The sequence below is a fragment of the Hibiscus syriacus genome, unplaced genomic scaffold, assembly GCF_006381635.1.
Source record: "Hibiscus syriacus cultivar Baekdansim isolate YM2019G1 unplaced genomic scaffold, ASM638163v2 tig00111841_pilon, whole genome shotgun sequence".
NCBI classification, from domain to species: Eukaryota; Viridiplantae; Streptophyta; class Magnoliopsida; order Malvales; family Malvaceae; genus Hibiscus; species Hibiscus syriacus.
The window spans coordinates 1,374,336-1,389,768 of NW_024063196.1; positions in this window are offsets into that span (position 1 = coordinate 1,374,336).

Genomic DNA, 15,433 nt, shown 5'->3' on the forward strand with positions numbered 1-15,433 from the left:
TGTGGGGGATAAAAAGTGAAATGGTGGGGTCTAGGCGGGAACAAAACAAAAAGAAAGAGTAAAAATTTTAACCCGAAGTAAGAGTGAAAAGTGAAAAAGTTTCCCTCCTTTTACTATTCAAGTTTGCCGCCCAAATTTTCACAAGCTTTCACCATACACCTCACGTGTTAGCCATGTGGAATATCCCTTGCAACAAAAATAAAATAAAAGCAATTAATTAAAAATAAGAAAGACTAAAATAATGACAAAGTAAAAATTATTTATACACATGAGTAAATTTAAAATGTCATGGCATCCTTAAGATGCTGGACCAATATCGATGTCATGCAAGAGAATCGCAGACTTGTCATGCAATGGTGGGACTCCTTGGTAAGCTTTTAGGCGCTAGCCATTGACTTTAAAGATGGACTCATCGTCTATGTTCTTAATATCAACAGTATCGTACGGGTAAACATGGTGGACTTCAAATGGTCCCGACCACTGTGACTTTAATTTTCCTGGGAAGAGTTTGAGCCTAGAGTTAAACAACAGTACTTTCTGGTCCTCATGAAAATGCCGTGGCAAAAGCATTTTGTCGTGCCACTTTTTTGTCTTCTCTTTATAGAGCTTGGCATTTTCATATGCTTGTTCTCGAAACTCCTCTATTTCATTTAGATCGAGCAGTCATTTTTCCCCAGCAAGTTGCGCGCCGAAGTTTAGTTTCTTGATTGCCCAGTATGCCTCGTGCTCTAACTCAAATGGGAGGTGGCAGGCTTTTCCATATACCATCTTGAAGGGAGACATTCCCAGAGGTGTTTTCAATGTCGTCCTGTAGGCTCAGAGTGCTTCATCGAGTTTTGGGGACCAGTCTTTCCTTCGAGGGTTCACCACCTTCTCAATGATTTGCTTGACTTCTCGGTTAGACACTTCAGCTTGCCCATTTGTTTGAGGGTGATATGTCGTGGCAATCTTATGTCACACTCCATATTTCTGCAATGCCTTGGCAATTAGCTTGTTATCAAAGTGGGTTCCCTCATCACGGATAATGGCCCTTGGTACTCCAAATCGAGTGAAGATGTTTTTGTGAAGAAACTTGAGCACTGTCTTTGAGTCATTCCTCGGTGTGACAATTGCTTCAATCCACTTAGACACATAGTCCTTGCGAGCAAGATGTATAAATCTCCAAATGAAGATGGGAATGTCCCATGAAATCATTTCCCCAAACGTCGAATAGCTCAATTTCTAAAATATTTTGCAGCGGCATTTCATGTCGTCTGGAAATGTTTCCAGTGCGCTGGCATCTATTGCACGCTTTGCAAAAGTCGTGGGGATCCTTAAATAATGATGGCCAATAAAAGCTTGATTGGAGGACCTTTGCAGCAGTCCTCGCACCTCCAAAATGCCCTCCACAGGGTATTGTGTGGCAATGGTGTAAGATATCGCGTTGCTCTTCTTCAGGGACACACCATCGAATCATTTGATCGGCACATTGCTTGAACAAGTACGTCTCATACCAAAAATAGAACTTGGCATCATGAAAAAACCTCTTTTTGCCCTGGCTGTTCAGTTCATAAGGAAAAACACCACTAACAAGAAAATTAACAAGGTCAGCGTACCACGGAATTGCCGTGGCATATAAAATTTTCTCATCAGGGGATTCTTCTTTAACATCAAAAATGCCATGGCATTCTGAAATGTTCTCTAGCCTTGATAAATGGTCTGCAACTTGGTTTTCAGTACCTTTCCTATCAATGACCTCTAAGTCAAACTCTTGCAATAGTAATATCCACCTAATAAGTCTAGGCTTGGCATCTTTCTTGTTCACTAAGTATTTTATAGCAGAATGGTCAGTGTGAACTATGACTTTGGTGCCTATCAAGTATGGCCTAAATTTGTCAAATGCAAATACCACGACAAGTAATTCTTTCTCAGTGGTAGTGTAGTTTAATTGTGCCTCATTCAAGGTACGACTAGCATAATATATAACATGAAAGATTTTACCTCTACGCTGCCCAAGCAAAGCTCCCATGGCAAAATCACTTGCATCACACATTAATTCGAAAGGTGTCGTCCATTCAGGGGGAACTATGATCGGTGCAGAGATAAGTCTCTTTTTCAGCTCATCGAATGCGCCATGGCATTTCTGATCGAACACAAATGGTTGGTTCTGTTGCAGCAGGGTGCACAAGGGCTTGGATATTATGGAGAAGTCCTTGATGAATTGTCTATAAAATCCAGCATGTCCAAGGAAACTCTGAATGCCCTTGATAGAAGTTGGTGAGGGTAGCTTCTCGATCACCTCGATCTTGGCCTTGTCTACCTCAATGCCTTTTTTAGAAATTTTATGGCCTAAAATAATGCCCTCAGTCACCATGAAGTGGCATTTTTCCCAGTTCAACACAAGATCAGCCTCTTCACATCGTTTCAGTACCTTTGCCAAATTGTCGAGGCATTTTTTAAAGTCATCTATGGAGACAGAAAAATCGTCCATAAAAATTTCTAGAAAGTCTTCAGCCATGTTTGAGAATATGGCTTGCATGCAGCGTTGAAAAGTTACTGGGGCATTACAGAGTCAAAAAGGCATTCTTCGAAAAGCATAAGTGCCATAGGGACACGTGAATGTTGTCTTCTCCTGGTCCTCTAGTGCTATGGAAATTTGGTTATACCCTGAGTATCCATCCAAGAAACAATAAAATGCCTTGCCAGCAAGTCAATCCAGCATTTGATCGATGAACGGAAAGGGGAAATGATCCTTCTTGGTGGCCTTGTTAAGCTTGCGGTAGTCCATGCAGATTCGCCACCCGGTGACTACGCGTGTAGGTAACAACTTGTTGTCTTCACTTGTCACCATGGTCGTGCCTCCCTTCTTTGGCACACATTGAACCGAACTCACCTACGAGCTGTCTGAAATGGGGTATATTACTCCAGCGTCAAGCCATTTGAGAATCTCTTTCATCACAAATTGCTTCATGATTGGGTTCAATCTTCACTGTGGCTCTATGGATTTGTCGTGGCATTCTTCCAGTAGGATCTTGTGCATGTAGATCCTTGGACTTATTCCCTTCAGATCTGCCATCGTCCATCCTAACGCTTTCTTATGCTGTGACAAAACACTTAACAAACTGGATTCTTGGTTAGGAGTAAGGGAAGAGAAAATAATCATATGCAAAGTTTTATTACTACCCAGATAAGCATATTTAAAATGTTGTGGCAAATTCTTAAGTTGTAGGTTAGGAGCATGTTGTAATGAGGGCTTAGGAGGAACAAACTCTTCAAAATTAAGAGGTTCGAAATACGTACCTAGGCTAGCTTTGAGGAAGCTAGCATGCTCTTCCTCGGTAGAAAAATCATTAGGCTCTTCGGCCTTTAAGTCTTTGAATATCCTCTCATCAGGTTCCAGCTGAATGAAATTGTCTTGGCAAGATTGATATGCTTCTTCTGCAATTGATGTATCTACTTCAAAAATGCTCTGGCATTCTTCAGAATCATCAATGTACTTGAGAGATTGAAAGACATTCACAGTGACTTATTGATCAGCCACTCGCATGGTTAGCTTGCCCCTCTCACAGTCGATGAGAATACGACCGATAGCTAGGAAGGGTCTCCCCAAGATAATGGGTATTGTGGTGTCAAACTCATAGTCCAGAATCAGAAAATCAACAGGAAAAACGAATTTGTCAACCCGCACGATGACATCTTCAATTCGCCCTTCAGAACAAACATGCGAACGATCAGCTAACTGCAAGATGAAAGATGTGGGTCTCGTATTCCCTATCCCAAGCTTCACAAAAATTGACTTAGGCATCAAGTTTACGCTTGAGCCAAGGTCACATAGTGCATTCCCAACAAATTTGTCTCCTAACGAACATGGGATGATAAAACTGCCTGGATCATGTCTCTTTGGTGGCAACTTGCTTAAGGAGGAGCAAAATTCTTTTGTGGTGGTAATTGTCTCGTACTGCTCAACCTTTCTCTTTTTGGTAACAATTTCCTTCAGGAATTTAGCATATGTAGGCATTTGTTCCATAGCCTCTATAAATGGAACATTGATTTGAAGTTGACTCAGAATGTCAACGAACTTCTTAAACTGGATATCTTCATTATACTTCTTTAGTCTTTGCGAAAAAGGGGGTGGGGGTCTGGCTTCTTGTACTAACGGGGTATGAACAGAAGTTACCTTGGCATGTTTATTTGCCCCCTCAGTTTCTTTACTTGATGAACCCTCAGCCTTGTCCTCTTCATCTGGTGCTTCTTCCAGCTCTTGTTGATCAACTTGCACGGTTATAGGGGTGAATCACCCTTCGGTCTTTCCCCAAACTTATCTTCAACATTAATTTGTGTACCACTTTGTAGAGTTAGCACAATGCAATTCTCTTTACCATGAGGTTTGGTGACTTCAGTGTCACTCGGTAAATGTCTTGGTCTGTGTTCTTGTAATGCCACGACAATTTGACCAACCTGACTCTCTAGCAACCTTAATGATGAACTATGGCTCTGAAGCAGAGCCCCTTGATTTTTTATAGAGGTCGCATGGTCTTGCAACATTGTCTTCATTGTTTCTATGACCTCTTGCATTGTGGCCTCCAGAGAACTGGTGTTTGATGAAGATTGCCCTCCCTTGTTAGAATTATGCCATGGCATATTCGATTGATAATTCTAGGAGTCATTGAAATTCTGTTGCCGAGCTGGTTGATGAGAAATTGTTTCCTTGATTTCCCCACGAAAAGTTTAAATGTTGACACCATCCAAGATTATATGTGTTGGAATAGGGGTTGTTGTTACCTCGATTGAAGTTACCTACAAAGTTGATGGATTCTTGATTGGTTGGGCATTCACTCTCATTGTGATTGTCGTGGCATAATAAACATACTAAATGAGCTGCCTTCACTTCTCTCACCTCACTTGGCCTTTGTAAATTCTTTAATATATTGGTGATAGCAGCAAGTTGGGCGGATACCAAATTTTTAGAATCTAGCTCGAAAGCTCCATGTGATTTTTGCCCAACTCCAAGCGTTATGGATGGAAACTGATAATCATTAGTGGCAATCTTATCCAGAATGTCAAATGCCTCTTCTGGTGATTTTTCAGACAGCGTCCCATTTGTCGAGGCATCTAGCATCGTCCTCGTGGGCGCGTTTACTCCATTGTAGAACATCACTACTTGTGTCCAATCTTGAAAACCATGATTTGAGCACTTGCGAAGCAATGCCTTGTATCGATCCCAGCATTCATATATTGACTCGTCATCAGCTTGACGAAAGGAAGCAATGGCGTTCCTCAGTTAGGTTTTCATGTTCGGAGGGTTATATCGCAACAAATTTTTTTGCACAGATCAGTCCACGACTCCGTTGAACCCGCGGGAACGCCACTCAACCAAGCCCTTGCTCAGTCACGCAAAGAATAAGAAAATAACTTTAATTTCAGAACATATTTGTGCACCCCTTGTTGGCGAAAAGAATCACACACCTCCAAGAAGTTACGAATATGCTGCCTGGCATCTTCATTTGGCATGCCCCCAAACATCCCTATGGATTTCAGCATATTGAACATGACATGTTTGAGCTCGAAGTGGACTGCCTGAATTTCTGGTGCCACAATTACAGGATTTAAATTGTCTAAAATTGGGTTTAAGTGATCACGAATGGCGCGAGGTCTGGGTGTATTCCCAGCAAAAGGATTTTCCTCGACATTCTGATCCTCCTCGTGACCAATTCCTAGATTTCCAATTTGGTACATATTTGCGCGTTGAGCACGTCTTATTCTCCTAAAGAGCCTCTCAATCTCAGGTTCAACTGGTTCTAATGGCTCGTCAGGGTTACTTCTGGTCCTACACCACGAAATCCTGAAGAAAATAAGAAAAATAACGGGTAAAACTATATAAAAGAAATATAAACAAGTAAAATAAAAATGCTATGACAAAACAATTTAACTTTCAGTTGCCAATTCCCTGGCAACGACGCCAAAAACTTGTCCACTCGGTATGAGTACTATAATTGAGTGCGGATATATGTGCAAGTATATACAATTGAACAAGTAATACAATGATAAGTTGAGTATCGTCTCCACAGGGAATTGGGGAAATCAAATAAGTTTGTCAAGGCACTTTACTTTTTCACCTAAGTAAAGTTAGTGAGGGTATGTAATAATGAGAATGTTGTGGCAAATTGGAATGACTGATGTGAAAATGGAATGGTGCTAGTGTGGTCGTAATTGAATATGTCGTGGCAAGTTGGATGAAATGTCGTGGTAAGTTTAATTGTGATAAGTTCAAACAAATGAAAATGTCAAGGCAAATCAAAATGTAAATACTGGATTTAAAATGTAGGACTTTAGTTTTCACACACGACAAGCAGCTTTGTGAATGAGTGATAGGAGTCACTACAAAAATCTAAGTCTATTTCTCTGAATGATATTTCTTCTATGTCTAGCCTGCCCGACAGAGTCTACTGAGGTGCCCTATGCTATCTCTAGTAAGGGACTTGACATATTAAAGATGCCCTGGCCAAACCGATTGGCGTAAACCCCTGCAGTGATCCTATTGGTTCAGATAACAGGATATGTCTCGGCAATACCTTTTTGCGACAGCATTAACATCTAACCTATCATTCTTGCACAATTCCTTTTAGTCGAATGAAATCCTAACATTTTCTCTAAGGTGGATTAGGCCTAGTTACTACCTAGAACCCCTTGTTTATGTAGTTCCTCCCTAGTTTCTCTTGAATAATAAGGATATTTTGCCAAGGCATTCTCTCGAACCCTCAAGACCTCCTAAGGAAAGGCTACTCTCGTAGCTCCTACAACCTTAAGGCATTAAGTCTCATAAACAAAACAGAGTGAAGCATAGAAAAACAACCATTCATTGAAATAAAAACTTAAACATCCAAGTGAACTCCCACCAAATAGGATTAGTTCATGGTGGGGTTCAAAATAAACAAGCATAAAACAAGTTTCATTCGTTCTTTAGAACCCAATAAGAAAATATGAAAGCAAAGAACTAATGGGATGAGAGACCTTTGACGTGCATTGCCAATGCTTCCCTCGGCCACCAAGAACTGCTCCTAGCGAACTGGCTCCTCTCGGATGCTCAGGACGCCACTCCCTCAGGCTTGTCAAGGAGAAATGCCATGACAAGTAGGATTGACGGAGAAAGATGACCATTCTCTCTCTAACTTTTTAAGCTCAAATCTGGGTTGAACCAAAGTCTTCAACGATGTGGCTTCATCCTCTATTTATAGGGGAAAACTAATCCTAGGACTTGGTGTTGACTTTCCTAGGAAACCCCAAAACCATGGTTAAGTTGCTTGGGAGTCGGGCAGAACAGGCTATGATACAGCCTGGGTAGTTGGCTGAGTGACCGGAATAATTCCGTTGCAGGCGCCCAAGGACAGACATGATTTGCAGGGTCAGGCGGCATCATCAGCAGAACCGGCGGTTGCAGTGCCGGTCCCTCCAGGCGGATCTTCGAGGTGGATTCCTCGGGCAGAGCTCTCAGAAAGTCGGAGACAGCTGGCTTCAAAAATATCTTCTCGCATTTTAAGTGCTTTCGAAATGCTAGGAAAACTTGGCAATTTCATTTTGCTCAATAATCTCTTTATGTCACAGCATTTTCTTTCCTCTTTTCCTTGCTTTCTATACCTGCACATCATCAAACAAGCACCCTTCCCATAAGGTAGCACCACTTTAAAAATAAAATGTCGCGACAAACTGAATTCTACCACATGCAACTAAATGATTCTAAATGCATCTACATGGTCCTAAATGAGCTATTAGACACTCAATAACTTAAGTAAAAAGGTCCCAAAATGTGACATTTTACGGAGTTATCAATAGTCCATTACAAGTCTAACTAATTTATTAACAAACTAACAAGTCCAACAACTTTTAATAACTTAACTCAATCTAATATATTTCCTAACATGAACAAATAAAACAAACTTAATTATTTGAAAGTGAATTTGGTTCAAACGAGAACAACAGATTTAGAATTAGGTTTTGAATAACAAATGAATTATATGAAATTACAGGAATCTGGAGCAGCCAACTTTTATCGGGATTTATTTTCCATTTCCAGCATCTTATGAACAATAATAAGAGATGTTCTTTCTGGTTTAGTGCTTTGGATAAAGATAACAAATGCAAAATTCTCCAATTTGTTTAGCAACTTTGTTAGATGGGGTCATTTTATGTCATCGAACTTTAATGATTCATTTTTTTATTTAAATGAAAAGTCACACTCAATAAGATTTCTATCGTTAATCAATATTTCTCTGTAAGAAAGATGAAAACATAAGAGGAGATCGAAAGAAGAAGAAAAGGTTGAGAGAGTCTTTCTCTCAATCATAGTTGAGAGAAATCTATAGTGACTATCGTTAATAGTATCATACATAAGATAATTATGATTATTTGTAAGTTAACACGCTAAATAGATCTACACTACAACAGAATTAGTCTATAGCGACATTTTTTGTCCTATAGTGGCGTTTAAAAGCGCCGCTAAAAATATTATCGTCGCAAAAAAAACACCGCAACTGTTAGTGGCGTTTTCTACTAATAAACGCCGCTAAAAGTCAGGTTATATAACGGCGTTTGTATACTAAAAATAGCTAAAGGTCATGTTATATAACGGCATTTTAGTATACAAACGTCGTAACAGGTTCTCCATATAGCGGCGTTTTTTGGCACAAACGTCGTAATAGGTTTAATTTTTATAGGCGTTTTCCTGCAACAGGTTCGTTATTTAGGGATGTTTTTAGTCACAAACGCTGCAACATATTTGATATTTAGCGGCGTTTCGGAAACAAATGTCATAATAGGTTGGTCATTTAATGCCGTTTTTTCCCTAAAAACGTCACCAAGTATGTACTCCGTTAGTGGCATTTATCCCCAAAAATACTACTAATCTACACTGATTTTCAACATATCTTCTTCATATTTTGTATTACCCAAATTTAACCTGTAACAATATCCAATAATCATCTTAAATATAATTATGATTCGAATTAAGTAATAATACATAAAAACATAAATAAATCAAAGTTCACAAACATCCAACTTAAATATAATGTAGTTCAACATTTTTCAATAACATAAACAAAGCTTTAACCTAAGAAAACACCTAGGATGATGAATTCTTCGTATGATTCTGCTGCATTATCTTCTTCATAGCTTCAATTGGATTTTGAAGTTCTTCATATTTTTTTAGATATGTTGTTTCTCTCTTTGTTTCTCTCTCTACTCTATCTGCTTCTCTCACTTTAGCTTCGGCTTTCATTTGAGTAATTTTTTCATCAACTTGACTCAGCTGATGTTTTAATCGATTAACTTTTTGTTGAGAAGATTGGTTGTGTGATGGCGTGTACTTAGACGAGCTGGATCCAAAATATTTGGTTGGAGTAACGAATGATCCCTGACAGCGAACTCGACCATATATTTCAAGACCGAAAACTTCAACAATAACTTTATTTTCAATCTCGTTCGCATTAATAGAAGCATGGAATGAAGCCGTAGCTTCTACTCTACCCTTTTATTGCTCAATTTTTTTTCTGATAATCAATTAAGAATTAAGAACAAATTCAAACATTATTTAAAATAAAAGTGTTATATTATAAGTATAACATAATGTAAATTTTATGTCCAGTAAATATACCATAATTTCTACAACTTCATGAGTCATAGGAGAGCCATTTTTTTGTATGTGTAATTTCAAATATCTTTATTCGTCCAACTCTATTGTCGGACGTGATTTCCTACAATATATAATATAAATTAATACTTACAAAAACGTAATAAATAATAGAATTTTTTTAATTACTATATGATACTAACTTAAAATGACTATATGAATAATCATAATTAAAAAAATAATACATGTTCATAAGCTACACGAGAAAAGCTCTTCGATCCAGTAGTGTGAGTAAACTTTTGTTGTTGTCTGCTAGCAATACCAACATGTTCTCGATCCTACAATTTGACCTCCACATTACTTATAAAGTCAATAATATAGTGACATAATATTATTTTTAAAGTGCGTCATACCTCTCCTTTCTTTGAACTCCAAAACCTGACTGTATATTCCCATTGATATCTGAGCATTCTAGGTGTGACATTTTGCAGCTTTCCTTCAAGGCTGAGATTTTTCTTAAAATAGTTATTTTTTAAGAAACTCTTGTGGTCTCTTCATTTCTTTCCTAATGCTTGCTTCAAATAATCATCAGATATCTTTAAAGAAAATTTCTCCTATAAATTACACAAGTGTTGAAAGTAAATAAATATTATTATTGAACTACAATGAATTATTTATTACAATGAAATTATTACCTTAATGCAATCCACATCTTGGTTTTTGCTACTATTCGACATCTCATGTCATGACTCATAATTGATAAGTAGGAGACTTGCATTGTGTGCAATAATGCCTAGGTAACCTGATAGAACACATGCTTTTGTCCCAAGAGGTTGACCGACATCGTTACTTGATACTTTCACGCGGTTCCCAAGAGGAGATTGGTACAATTCCTTCATTATCGTACGACCTCTACTCTTGCGCCTTTGACCATTTTCAGCTACATAAGAAATAATTTAGTGTAAGTTTTCACAACCAAGTCAATAAGAAAATCAATCACCATTTAAATAAAAAATCGAACATTACCTTCAATTTCTACAATTTCTTCAACTATATTCAGAATTTCTGTAGATCCAACACCAATCGACTCTTCATTATTTGTTTCTTCCTCCTCCTGAGGAGCTCGAACAATCTGCAAATCACTTAATTTTCTCCTAGGCATAATATCTGCAATAAACAAACAACAATATTAGTAACTACCGACAACAATACTATTAATATATATATATATTCGACAACATCAACATATATAAATGATAAAATTATAAATTAATCAATTAAGATATAAAATCTAACTAGTACCATACCCGATGTCTATCAAGTCTCTATGAGTGTTATGAAGTAATAAATTCATATATAAAATATCAAATTTGTACACTATCGTTTTTCTATATATATTTTTTTTTTTGCATTAAAACTTGAGAAAAAGAAAAATGAGAATAGGGATAAGGTTGGATATAGTAGTTAGCTGCTAAGCATTTGATGGAACATGAAATGAGAAAGTGAGTGCAGGTGCAAGGTATTTATTTATATTCATGATTCGACGTTATAATAATATTATAAAGTTTAGGATGAGATGATGAGGTCATCTTTTCAGAACCGACTCACACTTCAAGTCAAACTAATTGCTTGCTTCAAGATCGGATCGTACGATGGCAAAAAACAAATCATGTATGTATTTGCATTAACATCTAACCCATGACTTACTTTAAGGCTGTAAACCATATGATTAAAGTGGAGTTTAAGATCCTTAAGTCTGAATCGAAAATTTATAGGTAAAAAATTATCAACTTTGATTTGAGTTCTAAATTTCAGTTGGAGGAAAAAGAGTGTACCATGATCTTGTGGAACAAATGTGAAATTTAAAGTAAAGGAACACACACTAAACAGACCAACCACAACCATAAGCAAAACCACAGAGAATTGCACCAACAAAGTCTTGCTTCAACTTGGCACAAGATAGCCATATTAAAAGTCAATTCTACAACTTTAGGAAACAACAGAAACACATCAAACCAGAGGGACTAGGAGGCAATCCATGTAACACCCCCAACTCGTACTCGACCCGTATACGAATATGAAGTGTTACATTGACTTTTCAAAACTTGTTGAAAATTTAAACTTTTATTTACATTTAAGTGGTGAAACACTTAAACCATAGTAACTATTAAAAATTTCATAACTCACATTAAACATAAATACTTAATAATTTACATAAATATAAAATAATATAATTACAAAACAAATCAAAGCATTACAATTTAAAACTATGATACATGTCAACAATTTACATAATAATAAGAAAACCTACAGTTTAAATTGTTCTGATCTGATCTTCTTCCTGTGTATGTTGTCCCTTCCTAGCCTTAATCTCTTGATCTCTTTTAACTTACGTGTGAAACAATCACACACTAAGTGATTGACTTAGTGAGGCAATAATGAGAGTAGTAAAGCATTTAAAAACATTTGTTTAACCAATCCATATTAAAACACTTCATACTGAAATCAAGCTACTTTTCATAATAATACATATATTGTTACTCATTATTCAATTTATATCACTTTATTATTTTAGCCCAATGCATATTACCGAGAACTCAAGGTATTTGAGTACATTGAGGTTGTGCACTAATGCAGTCACCACTGCTCATATAATTTGCACCGAAGGACTGCGTAGAATTTGTCTCGAAGGACTACGTAGAATTGTCCCGAAGGACCGCGTAGAACCCTCAACTCTTGGCATGCCAACTATACCTCTAATTCTCATACATATACCTTGGGCTTTAACCATATAATTATTTAAAATTTCATTATTTTGAGTGTGTTTTAATCCACGTAGATCACATAAGGTATTTTCACGTAGAACATTTTTCGCATAGCACATTTTCACATAACACATTTTCATATACCCATAAAATCAAAACATTACTTTTTTTTTAAAATTACACTTGATATAAAACATCATAAAAATAATTCATAAAATAAATAAAGTAAATGAAATAGTTTTTCGATCAAAAACCTTCGAGGTTGGCTTATCACAAGCTGTCCTCATATCTATTATAAAATAAATAACTTGCACCCACCTTTGCGTCACGTAAGTTCTAAACAAAGTCTTTTTCCTTTTGTTCAATCTCGTACTATATCGCTTCGTTCAGTAAGTTTCGATCCAAATCTACATATCAACATATTCAAGCTAAATATTGAATCTCCATTCACGATTAACCAATTAGCACTTACATAAACGAAACGAAACACCTAATTTAACATTTCAGGCTGAATAGTATCGGTAACCCTCCTACAGTACCGATACTTCTCTTTTATGGTATCGATACCCACTTCGGTATCGATACCGTTTTGGCATTTTGGAATTTCAGCCTCAATAATAGTATTGATACCATACTCTTGGTATCAATACCCACATATCAATATCGATATTACTTTAATCAGTATCGATATTATTCATTGTATTTAAACTCTTCCCTTCAATTTTAACTTTATAATATCGATATTGTTCTTTCAGTACCAATACCTTTACCTAGATTTCATTTATTTCACTTTGAATTTTACCCAAAATTCTCCTAAATCTCTTACTCTTAACTCCAATCATACCTTCAAACTCATTATCACTTATCTTACTTAACTTACCTCCATAAATCCCCTTATAACACCTAAATTTCTCCATAAAACTCTTAAACTAAAAATCATAACCATCAATCAAACATGTTCTTAATCCTTTCTAATGCTTCAAACACTTTAATTAGAACTTTGACAAGTCAAATATGCATTTATAATCTAACTACAAACCATATTTCTTAAATTCCCTTAAAAACCCCTTTTCCTAATTCACCATAATTCACCAAATCTCTTAGTTTTTATTATCTTAAAGTTTCCTTAAGCTTCTAGACCACTCAAGGCTTCAAAACTAACCCAAAATGAAAGGAATAATCAACTTCACAATCCCTTACCTTAGCATGGGAGTCATGGTAGAAGGAGGAAGAAGAGAAAATAAAGTGTTTCCATATTTTTCTTTTCCCTTATCTCTATTCCCATATGCTTAAATTAACTTTGAAATGAATTTTAAATTCAATTTCTGTTAAAATACCAAACTGTCCTTCCATTCTTCAAGCTTTAATAATAAGTCCTAGACACAAATTCCAAAATCAATCCTTGAACTTTTCAATTTATTCAAATTAAACCACCAAATTTTAAATTCTTACACTTTAGTCACTGACTAGATGTTTGGGGTATTTTAATCCAACAGTTGTACCCTCATGCTCTAAAGCAAAGCCAAACCAACATTTCACATTACATCACCAAAACTAGATCAACATCATTACATCCTGGTATATCAACTATAATCCATGCTCAAATTAGAACCACTAGGCTCAACTACCAATACAACAAAGATGGGAATGGAGACATTTCTGCATCACATACATGAGACTAACATCTAAGGCACACCAATGCAAATTAGAATCCACAAGCCACAAACTATATGTTAAGTAGAGCCACCAATAGCGAAACACAGAGGAATAAAACACTGAGACCTCTACACTGCCAGCGACGACACCAATTTGAATATACAACACCCACAACCAGCAACTAACTAATAACAACTAAAATACTTACAATAGTACTCGACAGAGCCAAGGTAATAAAACAAAAATGAAGAACACAAATGAATCCAAACAAAGTTTGATGCTTAATTATAAAAAAAATAAACTTTCTAAAAAACACAAGAAAATCCGAATCAAACATACTTGGATTTGGGAATTTTGCTGTGATGTTGCGCCTGCTGCTAGGTATAACTTGGATATGAAATAGATGTAAGTTTTTAGGGAATAAGAGGTTCTAAAGAGATGGCGTAACGACGGCTTCGAGCAGCAACGAACAACAACAGTTTTACGTCAGTTTTTGGGTATGTCCGGCAGAGATGGGAAATAGGAAAAGGGGAAAATGGTTTCGCATGATTAAAATTATAAAACATTATGGCATTTGTAAACACAAACGCCACTAAAGTACATATCTGTAACGATGTTTGTCAAATAAACGCCACTAAAGTACGAGTTATCGCGGCGTTTGTGTATAAGACCAATATGTTATGGCATTTATTGAAATAATGCCACTATAGGTGACCCTATTGCGGTGTTTATATAAAAATGCCGCTAAAGATCTAATATGTTGCGGTGTTTATTGAAAAAATCCAGTATAGGTTAACCCTATTGCGGTGTTTATATAAAAATGCCACTAAATTACTACTCTGTTGTGGCGTTTGTTGAAAAAACGCCACTATAGATTAACACTATTATAGCATTTGTAAAGAAACGCCACTAAAGTTACCATTTTGTGGAGTTTGGAATGTAAACGCCGCTATATGTTTAAAGTTAGTGGCGTTTACTCTCAAAACGCCGCTAAAGAATAGTTTTGTTGTAGTGCTAGTTATCAAATCTTGAATTTTACTCTGATATGTCACGTAAACTTGTCAAATATATTGTCTACTTATTGGAGTTAACTCAAAAGTTATGATACAATATACTTGAAAGATATGAATTTCTTGAAAATTTTAGATTAACGAAGAAATCTATCCATAAATCTCAATTGGAGAAAACTAATGATGTTACTCAAATTCAAGTGTGAAGATTGGATACAGGTACACATGTTCATTATTTTTGTTTTAGTTTTCCTTTCTTTTGAAGGGTCTTCGGTGTCTTATATAGATTCTCCTTGCCACCTTCATCCTATATATATAGATCATTTCCAATTCTTGGCACTCGTTTGTTGTTGTTTAATTTTCCATATGGGGAATAGGAAAGATGGGGAGGAAATAGGGTC